Here is a 19,958-nt window from a genome sequence, read left to right on the forward strand (position 1 = left end):
ACAGCATTCCTGCGTAGTACGAGAGGAACCGGCAGGTACGGACCAATGGCACAATACTTGTTCGAGCGAACAGTGGTATGACGCTACGTCCGTTGGATTATGCCTGAAGCGCTCTAAGGTCGTATCCGTGCTGGACTGCAATGATAAATAAGGGGCAATTTGCATTGTATGGCTTCTAAACCATTTAAAGTTTAAATAATTATTTATAAACGACAATGGATGTGATGCCAATGTAATTTGTAACATAGTAAATTAGGAGGATCTTCGATCACCTGATGCCGCGCTAGTTACATATAAAAGCATTATTTAATACAATGACAAAGCCTAGAATCAATTGTAAACGACTTTTGTAACAGGCAAGGTGTTGTAAGTGGTTGAGCAGCTGCCATACTGCGATCCACTGAAGCTTATCCTTTGCTTGATGATTCGATAAAATAAATGATTTTTCCTGTAGCCAAACAAAACACTCGTCATCAATTTAGTGACGCATATGATATTGTCCCTATCATATAATTTTTGATATAAAGACTTTAAAGAATTATATCAAGTTGCCAAATACTCGTCAATTTAGTGACGCATATGATATTGTCCCTAATCGTATAATTTTGATATAAAGACTTTAAAGAATTGTATCAAGTTGCCAAATACCTCGTCATCAATTTAGTGACGCATATGATATTGTCCCTATCATATAATTAATATAAAGACTTTAATGAATTGTGTCAAGTTGCCAAACACCTCGTCATCAATTTAGTGACGCATATGATATTGTCCCTATCATATATATTTTTGATATAAAAACTTTAAAGAATTGTATCAAGTTGCCAAATACCTCGTCATCAATTTAGTGACGCATATGATATTGTCCCTATCATATATTAATATAAAGACTTTAATGAATTGTGTCAAGTTGCCAAACACCTCGTCATCAATTTAGTGACGCATATGATATTGTCCCTATCATATAATATTTGATATAAAGACTTTAAAAGAATTATATCAAGTTGCCAAATACCTCGTCATCAATTTAGTGACGCATATGATATTGTCTCTATCATATAATTAATAAAGACTTTAATGAATTGTGTCAAGTTGCCAAACACCTCGTCATCAATTTAGTGACGCATATGATATTGTCCCTATCATATAATTTTTGATATAAAGACTTTAAAGAATTCTATCAAGTTGCCAAATACCTCGTCATCAATTTAGTGACGCATATGATATTGTCTCTATCATATAATTAATATAACTTTTGATTTGTGTCACGTTGCCAAACACCTCGTCATCAATTTAGTGACGCATATGATATTGTCCCTATCATATAATTAATATAAAGACTTTTTAAAGAATTGTATCAAGTTGCCAAACACCTCGTCATCAACTACTATATTATGGTTGCGCCGACCTCTCATATTGTATTCTCTTTATGTCTTCATAGGATTTTGGCAATTATACGAGTAATTAAATAACATATGAAAATGATTAATTATTATATGTATAAGGGAAAAAATGCTGAAATATTCCCATATTATCTAGTATTATAGAGGAAAGACCGTTGCCGACCTCTGATATTGTTCAAAACTTATGTATTTATATGATTTTGGCAATTATATGAGTAAATTAAATAATATACATATAAATGATTAAATATTATATGTATAAATGTATAAAGGAAAAAATGATGAAATATTCCCATTATCTTAGTATTATAGAGGAAAGACCGTTGCTGACCTCTGATATTGTTCAAAACTTATGTATTTATATGATTTTGGCAATAATATGAGTAAATTAAATAATATACATATGAAAATGATTATTATTATATGTATAAATGTATAAGGGAAAAAATGCTGAAAATATTCCCATATTATCTTAGTATTATAGAGGAAAGACCGTTGCTGACCTCTGATATTGTTCAAAACTTATGTATTTATATGATTTTGGCAATTATATGAGTAAATTAAATAATATACATGAAAATTATTAATTATATGTATAGGGGAAAAAATGCTGAAATATTCCCACATTCTCTTAGTATTATAGAGAAAAGCCATTATAGTGAGAGGGTATAGTAGTGTAAACGACCGGAATTACGACAGAGGGTTCAAAAACTACTATAGGTAGGCAGTGGTTGCCGACCTCTCATATTGTTCAAAACTTATGTATTCATATGATTTTGGCAATTATATGAGTAAATTAAATAATATACATATGAAAATTATTAATTATTATATGTATAGGGGAAAAAATGCTGAAATATTCCCACATTCTCTTAGTATTATAGAGAAAAGCCATTATAGTGAGAGGGTATAGTAGTGTAAACGACCGGAATTACGACAGAGGGTTCAAAAACTACTATAGGTAGGCAGTGGTTGCCGACCTCTCATATTGTTCAAAACTTATGTATTCATATGATTTTGGCAATTATATGAGTAAATTAAATAATATACATATGAAAATTATTAATTATTATATGTATAGGGAAAAAATGCTGAAAATATCCCACATTCTCTTAGTATAATAGAGAAAGCCATTATAGTGAGAGGGTATAGTAGTGTAAACGACCGGAATTACGACAGAGGGTTCAAAAACTACTATAGGTAGGCAGTGGTTGCCGACCTCTCATATTGTTCAAAACTTATGTATTCATATGATTTTGGCAATAATATGAGTAAATTAAATAATATACATATGAAAATGATTAATTATTATATGTATAAGGGAAAAAATGCTGAAAATATCCCACATTCTCTTAGTATTATAGAGAAGCCATTATAGTGAGAGGGTATAGTAGTGTAAACGACCGGAATTACGACAGAGGGTTCAAAAACTACTATAGGTAGGCAGTGGTTGCCGACCTCTCATATTGTTCAAAACTTATGTATTCATATGATTTTGGCAATAATATGAGTAAATTAAATAATATACATATGAAAATGATTAATTATTATATGTATAAGGGAAAAAATGCTGAAAATATCCCACATTCTCTTAGTATTATAGAGAAAAGCCATTATAGTGAGAGGGTATAGTAGTGTAAACGACCGGAATTACGACAGAGGGTTCAAAAACTACTATAGGTAGGCAGTGGTTGCCGACCTCTCATATTGTTCAAAACTTATGTATTCATATGATTTTGGCAATAATATGAGTAAATTAAATAATATACATATGAAAATGATTAATTATTATATGTATAAGGGAAAAAATGCTGAAAATATCCCACATTCTCTTAGTATTATAGAGAAAAGCCATTATAGTGAGAGGGTATAGTAGTGTAAACGACCGGAATTACGACAGAGGGTTCAAAAACTACTATAGGTAGGCAGTGGTTGCCGACCTCTCATATTGTTCAAAACTTATGTATTCATATGATTTTGGCAATAATATGAGTAAATTAAATAATATACATATGAAAATGATTAATTATTATATGTATAAGGGAAAAAATAATCATATTATATATGAATAATGGAAAAAAAATGAAATGTTCCTATAATCTCTTAATATATAAGAGAATAGCCCGTATGTTGGGTGGCAAACGGAATTGAAAATACCCGCTTTGAGGACAGCGGGTTCAAAAACTACTATAGGTAGGCAGTGGTTGCCGACCCCCGCATTATTCGAAATATTTATTTCGGATTATGTTTATATTGGTTACATACAATAAAGTATATTATTATCCGTACAAATTTGTTTCTCAGTTCTATAGAACACGGGACTTGGCTCCGCGGATAATAGGAATATACGCTTTATAGATAATATCGTTGAAACAAAAGTCAAGTTTCTATTATATATAGAAATAACAAATCGTTTCCATATATTATCGTTAATTTTTGGAGGCAGGCAAATATTAATTTATTACCTGCCGTATAGTTGGATTATTATATCGTTACGGTATAATACAAATATGGATTCTTATGAAAGAAATATAAAATTATATATTAAATGTGGAAATATTATCATATGCGCTTGGTTTTATGTTATATATTACCAGAGATATATATGAAAAGAGATAAATTTTAAATTTATCTTCAAAATGCAAATGATTTAACTTAATATTTATATTGGTTAAACAAAAATTGTACATGTGTGGATACAATAATTATGTATGTTGGAAATAAAATGATATTTTATAATGAAATATGTATGTATAAAAGATAAATTATAGAAATATATATATTACAATAATTAGATGAAATTCTTGTTATATTGGTAAAACAAGTATAAATTAAAAATGAAAATATGGATTACGAATGCTATATAAAAATGGCCGTAATCGAATGGATTTTTTTACTTATATATTTAAAATTTTACCCAAAGGCGAAATATTGAATTTTATTCAATATAATAAAAATCATGGAATTATATAAAGTGAAAAATCTATATATCTATATATCTATTATATTGCTTATTTCGATTCAAAATATATGAATGGAATATGAAGGAAAAACATTATTCTGGTTGATCCTGCCAGTAGTTATATGCTTGTCTCAAAGATTAAGCCATGCATGTCTAAGTACACACGAATTAAAAGTGAAACCGCAAAAGGCTCATTATATCAGTTATGGTTCCTTAGATCGTTAACAGTTACTTGGATAACTGTGGTAATTCTAGAGCTAATACATGCAATTAAAATGAACCTTATGGGACATGTGCTTTTATTAGGCTAAAACCAAGCGATCGCAAGATCGTTATATTGGTTGAACTCTAGATAACATGCAGATCGTATGGTCTTGTACCGACGACAGATCTTTCAAATGTCTGCCCTATCAACTTTTGATGGTAGTATCTAGGACTACCATGGTTGCAACGGGTAACGGGGAATCAGGGTTCGATTCCGGAGAGGGAGCCTGAGAAACGGCTACCACATCTAAGGAAGGCAGCAGGCGCGTAAATTACCCACTCCCAGCTCGGGGAGGTAGTGACGAAAAATAACAATACAGGACTCATATCCGAGGCCTGTAATTGGAATGAGTACACTTTAAATCCTTTAACAAGGACCAATTGGAGGGCAAGTCTGGTGCCAGCAGCCGCGGTAATTCCAGCTCCAATAGCGTATATTAAAGTTGTTGCGGTTAAAACGTTCGTAGTTGAACTTGTGCTTCATACGGGTAGTACAACTTACAATTGTGGTTAGTACTATACCTTTATGTATGTAAGCGTATTACCGGTGGAGTTCTTATATGTGATTAAATACTTGTATTTTTTCATATGTTCCTCCTATTTAAAAACCTGCACTAGTGCTTAAACGAGTGTTATTGTGGGCCGGTACTATTACTTTGAACAAATTAGAGTGCTTAAAGCAGGCTTCAAATGCCTGAATATTCTGTGCATGGGATAATGAAATAAGACCTCTGTTCTGCTTTCATTGGTTTTCAGATCAAGAGGTAATGATTAATAGAAGCAGTTTGGGGGCATTAGTATTACGACGCGAGAGGTGAAATTCTTGGACCGTCGTAAGACTAACTTAAGCGAAAGCATTTGCCAAAGATGTTTTCATTAATCAAGAACGAAAGTTAGAGGTTCGAAGGCGATCAGATACCGCCCTAGTTCTAACCATAAACGATGCCAGCTAGCAATTGGGTGTAGCTACTTTTATGGCTCTCTCAGTCGCTTCCCGGGAAACCAAAGCTTTTGGGCTCCGGGGGAAGTATGGTTGCAAAGCTGAAACTTAAAGGAATTGACGGAAGGGCACCACCAGGAGTGGAGCCTGCGGCTTAATTTGACTCAACACGGGAAAACTTACCAGGTCCGAACATAAGTGTGTAAGACAGATTGATAGCTCTTTCTCGAATCTATGGGTGGTGGTGCATGGCCGTTCTTAGTTCGTGGAGTGATTTGTCTGGTTAATTCCGATAACGAACGAGACTCAAATATATTAAATAGATATCTTCAGGATTATGGTGCTGAAGCTTATGTAGCCTTCATTCATGGTGGCAGTAAAATGTTTATTGTGTTTGAATGTGTTTATGTAAGTGGAGCCGTACCTGTTGGTTTGTCCCATTATAAGGACACTAGCTTCTTAAATGGACAAATTGCGTCTAGCAATAATGAGATTGAGCAATAACAGGTCTGTGATGCCCTTAGATGTCCTGGGCTGCACGCGCGCTACAATGAAAGTATCAACGTGTATTTCCTAGACCGAGAGGTCCGGGTAAACCGCTGAACCACTTTCATGCTTGGGATTGTGAACTGAAACTGTTCACATGAACTTGGAATTCCCAGTAAGTGTGAGTCATTAACTCGCATTGATTACGTCCCTGCCCTTTGTACACACCGCCCGTCGCTACTACCGATTGAATTATTTAGTGAGGTCTCCGGACGTGATCACTGTGACGCCTTGCGTGTTACGGTTGTTTCGCAAAAGTTGACCGAACTTGATTATTTAGAGGAAGTAAAAGTCGTAACAAGGTTTCCGTAGGTGAACCTGCGGAAGGATCATTATTGTATAATATCCTTATCGTTAATAAACATTTGTTATAATACAAATAAATACAATTTACCAAAATAAAAATATTACAAAATGATTCCACGGAATCAAAAGTTAAAGTCAAAATAAAATGAAGATGGCTTTTATTTTATATGTGGGGCTTGGCAACCTCATAAAAAGACTTTAACATTATTAATGTTGTTGTGCGTATTTGTGGCAGTACCTACTACAACAATGGCGTTTCCTATAAAAACAAATTCTCGAAAATGGAAATCGAAGAAACTGAACAAAATTTGAAAGTAGAAGTCGAATTAAAATTAAAATAATTTTGAATGTGGTATTCAAAATAAGTGTGTGTGTATATGGACCATAATATACACGCGTTGCGAATATGTATTGTTCATCTATGTTATGAGCATACGTTGGCTAATGCAACAACCTAAAATATACAATGTTTGTACCTGTCATCCATCAGGTTAATGTTTTATATAAATTTTGCAGTATGTGTCACCCAAAATAGCAAACCATAACCAGATTTTTATGATACATAATGCTTATATGAAACTAAGACATATCGCAACATTTATTTTTAGGTATAAAAATAAATTTATTGAAGGAATTGATATATGCCAGTAAAATGGTGTATTTTTAATTTCTTTCAATAAAAACAATATTGATATTATATAAAAATGAATTATAAAACTCTAAGCGGTGGATCACTCGGCTCATGGGTCGATGAAGAACGCAGCAAACTGTGCGTCATCGTGTGAACTGCAGGACACATGAACATCGACATTTTGAACGCATATCGCAGTCCATGCTGTTATGTACTTTAATTAATTTTATAGTGCTGCTTGGACTACATATGGTTGAGGGTTGTAAGACTATGCTAATTAAGTTGTTTATAAATTTTTTATAAGCATATGGTATATTATTGGATTAAATAATGATTTTATTCATAATATTAAAAAAGAAATGAAAAACATTATCTCACATTTGAATGTGAAAAACGAAGAGAAATATTTTCTTTTTCAATCAAATAATACTGAGAAATGTCTAGCATAAAAAATTGAAATATTTTTCATCTAGAATTGTCTCTTATTAATGATTCGGAAAAAGAAAAATCTTGGTTTTGTTATTATTCTTCGTTGGTTCGTTAAATGGATAAAAAATAACTTTGCTTACAAGAACTATTGGAACTATTTATAACGAATTTAATTGATTGTTTTATCATTTATATATAAAGAATTTATGGCAAAAAATAGTTATATATACAACCTCAACTCATATGGGACTACCCCCTGAATTTAAGCATATTAATTAGGGGAGGAAAAGAAACTAACAAGGATTTTCTTAGTAGCGGCGAGCGAAAAGAAAACAGTTCAGCACTAAGTCACTTTGTCTATATGGCAAATGTGAGATGCAGTGTATGGAGCGTCAATATTCTAGTATGAGAAATTAATGATTTAAGTCCTTCTTAAATGAGGCCATTTACCCATAGAGGGTGCCAGGCCCGTATAACGTTAATGATTACTAGATGATGTTTTCCAAAGAGTCGTGTTGCTTGATAGTGCAGCACTAAGTGGGTGGTAAACTCCATCTAAAACTAAATATAACCATGAGACCGATAGTAAACAAGTACCGTGAGGGAAAGTTGAAAAGAACTCTGAATAGAGAGTTAAACAGTACGTGAAACTGCTTAGAGGTTAAGCCCGATGAACCTGAATATCCGTTATGGAAAATTCATCATTAAAATTGTAATATTTAAATAATATTATTAAGAATAATGTGCATTTTTTCCATATAAGGACATTGTAATCTATTAGCATATCCCAAATTTATCATAAAATATAACTTATAGTTTATTCCAATTAAATTGCTTGCATTTTAACACAGAATAAATGTTATTAATTTGATAAAGTGCTGATAGATTTATATTATTACAGAGCGTTAATTTTTCGGAATTATATAATGGCATAATTATCATTGATTTTTGTGTTTATTATATGCTCTTGTATGATTAACAATGCGAAAGATTCAGGATACCTTCGGGACCCGTCTTGAAACACGGACCAAGGAGTCTAACATATGTGCAAGTTATTGGGATGTAAACCTAATAGCGTAATTAACTTGACTAATAATGGGATTAGTTTTTTAGCTATTTATAGCTAATTAACACAATCCCGGGGCGTTCTATATAGTTATGTATAATGTATATTTATATTATTTATGCCTCTAACTGGAACGTACCTTGAGCATATATGCTGTGACCCGAAAGATGGTGAACTATACTTGATCAGGTTGAAGTCAGGGGAAACCTGATGGAAGACCGAAACAGTTCTGACGTGCAAATCGATTGTCAGAATTGAGTATAGGGGCGAAAGACCAATCGAACCATCTAGTAGCTGGTTCCTTCCGAAGTTTCCCTCAGGATAGCTGGTGCATTTTAATATTATATAAAATAATCTTATCTGGTAAAGCGAATGATTAGAGGCCTTAGGGTCGAAACGATCTTAACCTATTCTCAAACTTTAAATGGGTAAGAACCTTAACTTTCTTGATATGAAGTTCAAGGTTATGATATAATGTGCCCAGTGGGCCACTTTTGGTAAGCAGAACTGGCGCTGTGGGATGAACCAAACGTAATGTTACGGTGCCCAAATTAACAACTCATGCAGATACCATGAAAGGCGTTGGTTGCTTAAAACAGCAGGACGGTGATCATGGAAGTCGAAATCCGCTAAGGAGTGTGTAACAACTCACCTGCCGAAGCAACTAGCCCTTAAAATGGATGGCGCTTAAGTTGTATACCTATACATTACCGCTAAAGTAGATGATTTATATTACTTGTGATATAAATTTTGAAACTTTAGTGAGTAGGAAGGTACAATGGTATGCGTAGAAGTGTTTGGCGTAAGCCTGCATGGAGCTGCCATTGGTACAGATCTTGGTGGTAGTAGCAAATAATCGAATGAGACCTTGGAGGACTGAAGTGGAGAAGGGTTTCGTGTGAACAGTGGTTGATCACGAGTTAGTCGGTCCTAAGTTCAAGGCGAAAGCCGAAAATTTTCAAGTAAAACAAAAATGCCTAACTATATAAACAAAGCGAATATAATACACTTGAATAATTTTGAACGAAAGGGAATACGGTTCCAATTCCGTAACCTGTTGAGTATCCGTTTGTTATTAAATATGGGCCTCGTGCTCATCCTGGCAACAGGAACGACCATAAAGAAGCCGTCGAGAGATATCGGAAGAGTTTTCTTTTCTGTTTTATAGCCGTACTACCATGGAAGTCTTTCGCAGAGAGATATGGTAGATGGGCTAGAAGAGCATGACATATACTGTTGTGTCGATATTTTCTCCTCGGACCTTGAAAATTTATGGTGGGGACACGCAAACTTCTCAACAGGCCGTACCAATATCCGCAGCTGGTCTCCAAGGTGAAGAGTCTCTAGTCGATAGAATAATGTAGGTAAGGGAAGTCGGCAAATTAGATCCGTAACTTCGGGATAAGGATTGGCTCTGAAGATTGAGATAGTCGGGCTTGATTGGGAAACAATAACATGGTTTATGTGCTCGTTCTGGGTAAATAGAGTTTCTAGCATTTATGTTAGTTACTTGTTCCCCGGATAGTTTAGTTACGTAGCCAATTGTGGAACTTTCTTGCTAAAATTTTTAAGAATACTATTTGGGTTAAACCAATTAGTTCTTATCAATTATAACGATTATCAATTAACAATCAATTCAGAACTGGCACGGACTTGGGGAATCCGACTGTCTAATTAAAACAAAGCATTGTGATGGCCCTAGCGGGTGTTGACACAATGTGATTTCTGCCCAGTGCTCTGAATGTCAAAGTGAAGAAATTCAAGTAAGCGCGGGTCAACGGCGGGAGTAACTATGACTCTCTTAAGGTAGCCAAATGCCTCGTCATCTAATTAGTGACGCGCATGAATGGATTAACGAGATTCCTACTGTCCCTATCTACTATCTAGCGAAACCAACAGCCCAAGGGAAACGGGCTTGGAATAATTAGCGGGGAAAAGAAGACCCTTTTGAAGCTTTGACTCTTAATCTGGCAGTGTAAGGAAGACATAAGAGGTGTAGAATAAGTGGGAGATATTAGACCTCGGTTTGGTATCGTCAATGAAATACCACTACTCTTATTGTTTCCTTACTTACTTGATTAAATGGAACGTGTATCATTTCCTAGCCATTATACGGATATATTTATTATATCTTATGGTATTGGGTTTTTGATGCAAGCTTCTTGATCAAAGTATCACGAGTTTGTTATATAATCGCAAACAAATTCTTTAATAAAACGATGCATTTATGTATTTTTGATTTGAAAATTTGGTATAACTCCAATTACTCAGGTATGATCCAATTCAAGGACATTGCCAGGTAGGGAGTTTGACTGGGGCGGTACATCTCTCAAATAATAACGGAGGTGTCCCAAGGCCAGCTCAGTGCGGACAGAAACCACACATAGAGCAAAAGGGCAAATGCTGACTTGATCTCGGTGTTCAGTACACACAGGGACAGCAAAAAGCTCGGCCTATCGATCCTTTTGGTTTAAAGAGTTTTTAACAAGAGGTGTCAGAAAAGTTACCATAGGGATAACTGGCTTGTGGCGGCCAAAGCGTTCATAGCGACGTCGCTTTTTGATCCTTCGATGTCGGCTCTTCCTATCAATTGTGAAGCAAAATTCACCAAGCGTTGGATTGTTCACCCATGCAAGGGAACGTGAGCTGGGTTTAGACCGTCGTGAGACAGGTTAGTTTTACCCTACTAATGACAAAACGTTGTTGCGACAGCATTCCTGCGTAGTACGAGAGGAACCGCAGGTACGGACCAATGGCACAATACTTGTTCGAGCGAACAGTGGTATGACGCTACGTCCGTTGGATTATGCCTGAACGCCTCTAAGGTCGTATCCGTGCTGGACTGCAATGATAAATAAGGGGCAATTTGCATTGTATGGCTTCTAAACCATTTAAAGTTTATAATTTATTTATAAACGACAATGGATGTGATGCCAATGTAATTTGTAACATAGTAAATTAGGAGGATCTTCGATCACCTGATGCCGCGCTAGTTACATATAAAAGCATTATTTAATACAATGACAAAGCCTAGAATCAATTGTAAACGACTTTTGTAACAGGCAAGGTGTTGTAAGTGGTTGAGCAGCTGCCATACTGCGATCCACTGAAGCTTATCCTTTGCTTGATGATTCGATAAATAAATGATTTTTCCTGTAGCCAGAAGACAAAACACCTCGTCATCAATTTAGTGACGCATATGATATTGTCCCTATCATATAATTTTTTGATAATAAAGACTTTAAAGAATTATATCAGTTGCCAAATACTCGTCATCATTTAGTGACGCATATGATATTGTCCCTATCATATAATTATATAAAGACTTTAATGAATTGTGTCAAGTTGCCAAAACCTCGTCATCAATTTAGTGACGCATATGATATTGTCCCTATCATATAATTTTTGATATAAAGACTTTAAAGAATTGTATCAAGTTGCCAAATACCTCGTCATCAATTTAGTTTTTTTTTTTTTTTTTTTTTTTTTTAGGGTGCGTTTTTTTTTTTAAAATCTGTCCTAGTGGACAATAATTAAATGGTTTTGCGGGGGAACATTAGCTTAAGGGATACTATTGTACATGTATTTGTGGCGGGTTTTATATGTGTTGTCTATTGTTGTGGAAGATCGAGAGGGTGTCTCCTCATGAGACGTCTGCTTGTTTGGCTATTGTCTAACAGGTTGGTGGCGAGGTGGTTAGGGTGGTTTTCGAGCCTTTTCAGGTATCTCTCGCTGAGCCTGGAGATTTCATCAGCGACTTGTGGGATTCCAAGTTCCCTATGTATGGCGACATTCTCGTGGTAGGGATGCGCATTACAGGCAATTCTCAAGCACCTATTCTGGAACCGCTGTATACGCAGGCGATTCGTGTGGCTTGCCGTGCCCATAGCTGTATCCCGTAGGTCCAGATGGGCTTGAGAATTGCCTTGTACACCAGGATTTTGTGGTTCTGCCTTAGCTTGGACCCTCTCCCAATAAGCCAATGCATCTGCCTCAGACGCGCATCGGCCTGTATGCGTTTGCTGACGATGTGGGGACGCCAAGTGAGCCTGCGGTCCAGGGTAAGTCCTAGGTACTTGGGTGCGGGTGCGTTGGGAATGATGACTCCGTTTAGCGTGACCGGTGGGCAGTCTCCTCTCCTTAGTGCAAATGTTGTTTGGGTAGATTTTTCCGCGTTCACTACGATGTTCCACCTGCTGAGCCAGGGATGTAGCGCGTCCATTTGCCTTTGGATTGTTTCGGAGGCTTCTCGTGGGTCGGATGAGGAGGCGAGGAAAGCCGTGTCATCTGCATAAGTCGCTATAGTTAGGTTCCTGGAGGGGATTATGGGAAGGTCTGCGGTGTAAAGGGTGTACAGTATTGGTCCGAGCACACTGCCTTGCGGAACTCCAGCTCTGATCAGTCTGGGTAGGCTTATTGCACTTCCGCATCTGACTTGGAATGCTCTTCCCTCAGTGTAGGATTTGAGGAGGGTAAAATGGGGGCTTGGGAGGTAGGATTTGAGTTTATGGAGGAGTCCAGGATGCCAAACTCTGTCGAATGCCTGCTTCACGTCGAGCATTACAGCGCAGCAGTATTTCTTTTGCTCGAATGCCTCGAGGATCCGTTCGACTAGCCGGTGGCATTGCTCTGGTGTTCCGTGGGAGCGCCTGAAGCCAAACTGGTGATCGGGGATCAAACCAGCCTCATCCAGTACTGGCAATACTCTGCGCAAAAATACTCTTTCGAGTATTTTGGAGAGGATTGCCAGCAAACTAATCGGACGATAGGAGGCGAGATTGGCTTCAGGCTTACCAGGCTTGAGGAGGACAATAACCTCTGCTCTTTTCCACTCTTCCGGGAAGTACCCTAGCCGGAAGCAGCTGTTGTAAATGCTGGCCAGCATTTGTGTGCAGCGGAATGGGAGCATTTTTAGGGCCGCCGCATCTATACGATCCAGGCCTGGAGATTTGTTGTTCTTCAGTAGAGCAATCTCCTGCGCAACTTCCTCAGGGTCGACTGGTTCCAACGGGGGACCGGGAGAGCTTGGGCTATTGAGAAACCGGGCTGTTTCAGCATGTTCTTCGGCAGTGCAGCAGTCGAACGGAGAGAAGGCGTTGTAAAGGTGTTCGGCGAAAGCTTCTGCTCTTTCAGCATCCGAACGGCACCAGGATCCATCTGCTTTGCGCACTGCGGAAACCTTTTTGGCTGGTCGTTTAATGTGGCGGGTGACGTTCCACAGATTGTGGTCTGGGTCCCCGGGAGAGAGTTCCTCGAGGAATCTGAGGAAGGAGTCCTGGCGTAGGCTGGAGATCTTGTCCTTCAACTCCTTTGTGGCGTGATTGAGCGCTGTTTTGTCTCTTGGATTGCGCGTCAAGAACCAAACTCTCCTGAGACGCCTCTTCTCAGTCACGAGTGCCGCAATTTCCGGGGACCAGAGGTGGAGGTCCCTGCTAGGTGTTCTCGCAGTCTTTGGTGGCGGTGGGCTTGCGAATTCCGCAGCGTTTTGCATCTGCCTGGTGAGATTCCCGATAGCTTCATCAATGTTCCTGGGTGTGTTGAGGATGGGGTTCGGATTGACGGTGGAGAGCATCCAGGACGCGAACTTGGCGGCGTCGGTATATTTTCCAGTGAGCCTTCTGAGCGGGGTTTTCCTGAGGACTGGCGTGTTGATTAGCACGTTTATTGCACAGTGGTCTGACAGGAGATCAGCATTTGTTGTGCAGCTGATCTTCGCATGCCCTATGCCTTTCGACACAGCAAAGTCCAGTAGGTCTGGAGTCTTGAGGGGATTCGTTGGCCAGTGAGTGGGCTCGCCAGTGGAGTGGCAGTCCAGTCGGTGGCGTTGCAGGTACCCAAACAGAGTTTTCCCTTTGGGGTTGTTGGCGCGCGATCCCCACCAAGAATGTTTGGCGTTATAATCTCCAGCTGCTATGAAGCGGGGCCCAAAATGCTCGAAGAACTCACTGAGGTGAGATGCTGTTATGCGGTATCTGGGGGGAAAGTAGACCGCTCCAATGTCTAAATCTCCTTGCGGGCTGACAATCCTGATGACAGGACATTGTGCCCAGTCTTGCTGAAACGCGGGCAGCTCTAGGTATTGAATACCGCTCCTGATGAGGATGGCTGCTCCACCGCGTGCTCTGCCAGAAGGATGGTCTGCATGGATGAGGTCATATCCGCTGATATTAAAGTGGGATCTGGGGGAGAAGTGGGTTTCGGCTACGAGTAGGATATCGATCTGGTGGGTCTTCAGATGGTGCTCGACTATGGCCTTGCTGTTCTGCAGGCCGTTCGCATTCCAGACGACTAGGTGGAGCTTTAGTTGCATGACTTGCTGTTGAGAATGGTGGCCACCAGCTGTGTCATCTGGGTGAACATGCGCTCCATCATCCTTTCCATCATTCCTTCCATGCGAGCGAACATCGCTTCTATCTGACCGGAGTGTGGGGTTCTTGTTTGGGTTTGGACTGGGGTTGTGGGATTCTGCGGTGCTGCGTGCACTCCGTTGAGGGCGTCTCGGTAGCTCCTGCCAGAGGTGACGTTTGGTGATGCCACGGGCGGCGCCTTGTTAGCATTAGCGACGGGCCTTGTTTTCGGAGCAGCGAGTGCTTTGGCCCTTTTGTATGCAGGGCATCCCTTGAAAGACGCAGGATGGTCCGCCTGGCAGTGGAAGCAGCACGCTTTGTCGTCCTCCCTCTTCTCACATGCCCTCGATTCGTGAGGGCCTCCACACTTTACACATCGGTATTCCAGGAAGCAGTAACGCTGTGTATGACCGAATCCTTGGCACCTGAAGCATTGAGGCACGTCGTTGAACTTCTGCGGCGGTTCAAATGGTTACTACCGACCTGCAGATCCGCTTGACTTGGTAGACGTCTTTGTTGTTGCTGGAAGGCTCCAGGTTGGCGAAGAATATTCCCAGCGGTTCTTTAGTTCTTCTGCCAATGGGATTGTGCAGATCTCTAACAGCGTGCCCTTGTCTGCGAAGGTCTTCAATGATTTCCTCACGATCGGTGGAGTGGTGGAGTCCTTTGATGACAACCTTGTATGCACGTTCATCTTTCGGCTGGAAAGTCCGATGCCTCTTGTTTTGGGCCACAAGTTGGAGACGCAGAGCTGTATAGGACTCTTTGTCCGGCATCATGACACGTACGTTGTTGCCATTCACGGTCTTGTAGGTAAAATTGTTCTTCGGGCCTACAAGAGTCGTGATCATCTTGACGAGTGCCGAGATGTTGGTTCACTCGGGGATAAAAATCGGAGGTGGCTTGATGGTCTTCGGGGTGGGCTTTGGTTTCTCGGGGGTCTTGGGCTTGGAATCGTCTTTAGGTCCGGGTTCGTCATCAGAGCTCTCTTGGTCGTACTCGTCTTCTTCGGTCGAGAGTAAAGCGAAGGCGTTGTTGGCGAGCTTCTTGCGCAGAGCTGCGCTAGTGCTTGGCTTATCTTCCAGCTCCTCTCCCTGTGCTTTTCTTTGCCGGTTTTTCGCTTTATCTCGCCCGGCTCTGTATGCGAGGTGCTTCCCTCGCTGCTGGAGCTGCTCTTGCGTGTTCTCAGAGCCTTTTTGCGTGGTGTTGTTCCAAGCTTGTGGGTGCGCGGGGGGGCCTGCCAGTCCATCTTCTCCAAAGTTGATAAGGAGTGAGGAGGGGGGGGGGGGGGGAAGCTGGGCACCGTAAGCCGGTGAGCCAGGCAGCACGTGGCTGCTGCTTTGCAATTATACCGCTGCTTCGAGCACTGGGTTTTTTGCGCTGATAACACGCACACTCGGGTTGTGCGATGGTGTTAGTGCGAACTACCGTTAGGTACGTTGGCTGGGCCAATCAAAACGCGCGACAAGATCACGGCGACGCGAAGTGGCTGGGCACAAGTAACGGGACTTACAACTGCAATTTGCTAACAATTTGCTAACAATTTGCTGTCGATCCGCAGGCACGTCTGCACTCGTCGAGTGTTCGAATCGCGACTGATCAATTTAGTGACGCATATGATATTGTCCCTATCATATAATTGATATAAAAGACTTTAAAGAATTGTATCAAGTTGCCAAACACCTCGTCATCATTTAGTGACGCATATGATATTGTCCCCTATCATATAATTAATATAAAGACTTTAATGAATTGTGTCAAGTTGCCAAACACCTCGTCATCAATTTAGTGACGCATATGATATTGTCCCTATCATATAATATTTGATATAAAAACTTTAAAGAATTATATCAGTTGCCAAATACTCGTCATCATTAGTGACGCATATGAATATTGTCCTATCATATAATTATATAAAGACTTTAATGAATTGGTGTCAAGTTGCCAAACACCTCGTCATCAATTTAGTGACGCATATGATATTGTCCATCAATATTTTGATATAATGAATTGTTCAAGTGCAAATACCTCGTCATCATTTAGTGACGCATATGATATTGTCCTATATATAATAATAAAGACTTTAATGAATTGTGTCAAGTTGCCAAACACCTCGTCATCAATTTAGTGACGCATATGATATTGTCCTATCATATAATTTTTGATATAAAACTTTAAAGAATTGTATCAAGTTGCCAAATACCTCGTCATCATTTAGTGACGCATATGATATTGTCCTATCATATAATTAATATAAAGACTTTAATGAATTGTGTCAAGTTGCCAAACACCTCGTCATCAATTTAGTGACGCATATGATATTGTCCCTATCATATAATATTTGATATAAAGACTTTAAAGAATTATATCAAGTTGCCAAATACCTCGTCATCAATTTAGTGACGCATATGATATTGTCTCTATCATATAATTAATATAAAGACTTTAATGAATTGTGTCAAGTTGCCAAACACCTCGTCATCAATTTAGTGACGCATATGATATTGTCCCTATCATATAATTTTTGATATAAAGACTTTAAAGAATTCTATCAAGTTGCCAAATACCTCGTCATCAATTTAGTGACGCATATGATATTGTCTCTATCATATAATTAATATAAAGACTTTAATGATTTGTGTCACGTTGCCAAACACCTCGTCATCAATTTAGTGACGCATATGATATTGTCCCTATCATATAATTAATATAAAGACTTTTTAAAGAATTGTATCAAGTTGCCAAACACCTCGTCATCAACTACTATATTATGGTTGCGCCGACCTCTCATATTGTATTCTCTTATGTCTTCATAGGATTTTGGCAATTATACGAGTAAATTAAATAATATACATATGAAAATGATTAATTATTATATGTATAAGGGAAAAAATGCTGAAATATTCCCATATTATCTTAGTATTATAGAGGAAAGACCGTTGCCGACCTCTGATATTGTTCAAAACTTATGTATTTATATGATTTTGGCAATTATATGAGTAAATTAAATAATATACATATAAAATGATTAAATATTATATGTATAAATGTATAAAGGAAAAAATGATGAAATATTCCCACATTATCTTAGTATTATAGAGGAAAGACCGTTGCTGACCTCTGATATTGTTCAAAACTTATGTATTTATATGATTTTGGCAATAATATGAGTAAATTAAATAATATACATATGAAAATGATTAATTATTATATGTATAAATGTATAAGGGAAAAAATGCTGAAATATTCCCATATTATCTTAGTATTATAGAGGAAAGACCGTTGCTGACCTCTGATATTGTTCAAAACTTATGTATTTATATGATTTTGGCAATTATATGAGTAAATTAAATAATATACATATGAAAATTATTAATTATTATATGTATAGGGGAAAAAAATGCTGAAATATTCCCACATTCTCTTAGTATTATAGAGAAAAGCCATTATAGTGAGAGGGTATAGTAGTGTAAACGACCGGAATTACGACAGAGGGTTCAAAAACTACTATAGGTAGGCAGTGGTTGCCGACCTCTCATATTGTTCAAAACTTATGTATTCATATGATTTTGGCAATTATATGAGTAAATTAAATAATATACATATGAAAATTATTAATTATTATATGTATAGGGGAAAAAATGCTGAAATATTCCCACATTCTCTTAGTATTATAGAGGAAAAGCCATTATAGTGAGAGGGTATAGTAGTGTAAACGACCGGAATTACGACAGAGGGTTCAAAAACTACTATAGGTAGGCAGTGGTTGCCGACCTCTCATATTGTTCAAAACTTATGTATTCATATGATTTTGGCAATAATATGAGTAAATTAAATAATATACATATGAAAATTGATTAATTATTATATGTATAAGGGAAAAAATGCTGAAATATCCACATTCTTTATATAAGAAAAGCCATTATAGTGAGAGGTTATAGTAGTGTAACACGGAATTACACAGAGGTTTTCAAAATATTATAGGGCAGTGGTTGCGACCTCTATATTGTTCAAAACTTATGTATTTATATGATTTTGGCCAATAATATGAGTAAATTAAATAATATACATATGAAAATGATTAATTATTATATGTATAGGGGGAAAAATGCTGAAAAATTCCCACATTCTCTTAGTATTATAGAGAAAAGCCATTATAGTGAGAGGTATAGTAGTGTAAACGACCGGAATTACGACAGAGGGTTCAAAAACTACTATAGGTAGGCAGTGGTTGCCGACCTCTCATATTGTTCAAAACTTATGTATTCATATGATTTTGGCAATAATATGAGTAAATTAAATAATATACATATGAAAATGATTAATTATTATATGTATAAGGGAAAAAATGCTGAAAATATCCCACATTCTCTTAGTATTATAGAGAAAAGCCATTATAGTGAGAGGGTATAGTAGTGTAAACGACCGGAATTACGACAGAGGGTTCAAAAACTACTATAGGTAGGCAGTGGTTGCCGACCTCTCATATTGTTCAAAACTTATGTATTCATATGATTTTGGCAATAATATGAGTAAATTAAATAATATACATATGAAAATGATTAATTATTATATGTATAAGGGAAAAAAATGCTGAAAATATCCCACATTCTCTTAGTATTATAGAGAAAAGCCATTATAGTGAGAGGGTATAGTAGTGTAAACGACCGGAATTACGACAGAGGGTTCAAAAACTACTATAGGTAGGCAGTGGTTGCCGACCTCTCATATTGTTCAAAACTTATGTATTCATATGATTTTGGCAATAATATGAGTAAAAATAATATACATATGAAAATGATTAATTATTATATGTATAAGGGAAAAATAATCATATTATATATGAATAATGGAAAAAAATGAAATGTTCCTATAATCTCTTAATATATAAGAGAATAGCCCGTATGTTGGGTGAAACAAACGGAATTGAAAATACCCGCTTTGAGGACAGCGGGTTCAAAAACTATATAGGTAGGCAGTGGTTGCCGACCTCCGCATTATTCGAAATATTTATTTCGGATTATGTTTATATTGGTTACATACAATAAAGTATATTATTATCCG

At 37.7% G+C, this 19,958-nt stretch overlaps 3 non-coding genes across 3 annotated transcripts; all 3 read left to right on the forward strand.

The window, feature by feature from the left end:
- Positions 1-4,460: 4,460 nt before the first annotated feature.
- Positions 4,461-6,450, forward strand: LOC117149277. Its single transcript, XR_004460173.1, has one exon. It is a non-coding gene; the product is annotated as a small subunit ribosomal RNA (ribosomal RNA).
- A 686-nt stretch (positions 6,451-7,136) lies between these two features.
- LOC117149276 lies at positions 7,137-7,315 on the forward strand. The gene has a single exon (XR_004460172.1). It is a non-coding gene; the product is annotated as a 5.8S ribosomal RNA (ribosomal RNA).
- A 395-nt stretch (positions 7,316-7,710) lies between these two features.
- LOC117149278 lies at positions 7,711-11,683 on the forward strand. The gene has a single exon (XR_004460174.1). It is a non-coding gene; the product is annotated as a large subunit ribosomal RNA (ribosomal RNA).
- The last annotated feature ends 8,275 nt before the right edge of the window (positions 11,684-19,958 follow it).

The sequence above is a fragment of the Drosophila mauritiana genome, unplaced genomic scaffold, assembly GCF_004382145.1.
Source record: "Drosophila mauritiana strain mau12 unplaced genomic scaffold, ASM438214v1 U_186, whole genome shotgun sequence".
Classification (NCBI taxonomy): Eukaryota; Metazoa; Arthropoda; class Insecta; order Diptera; family Drosophilidae; genus Drosophila; species Drosophila mauritiana.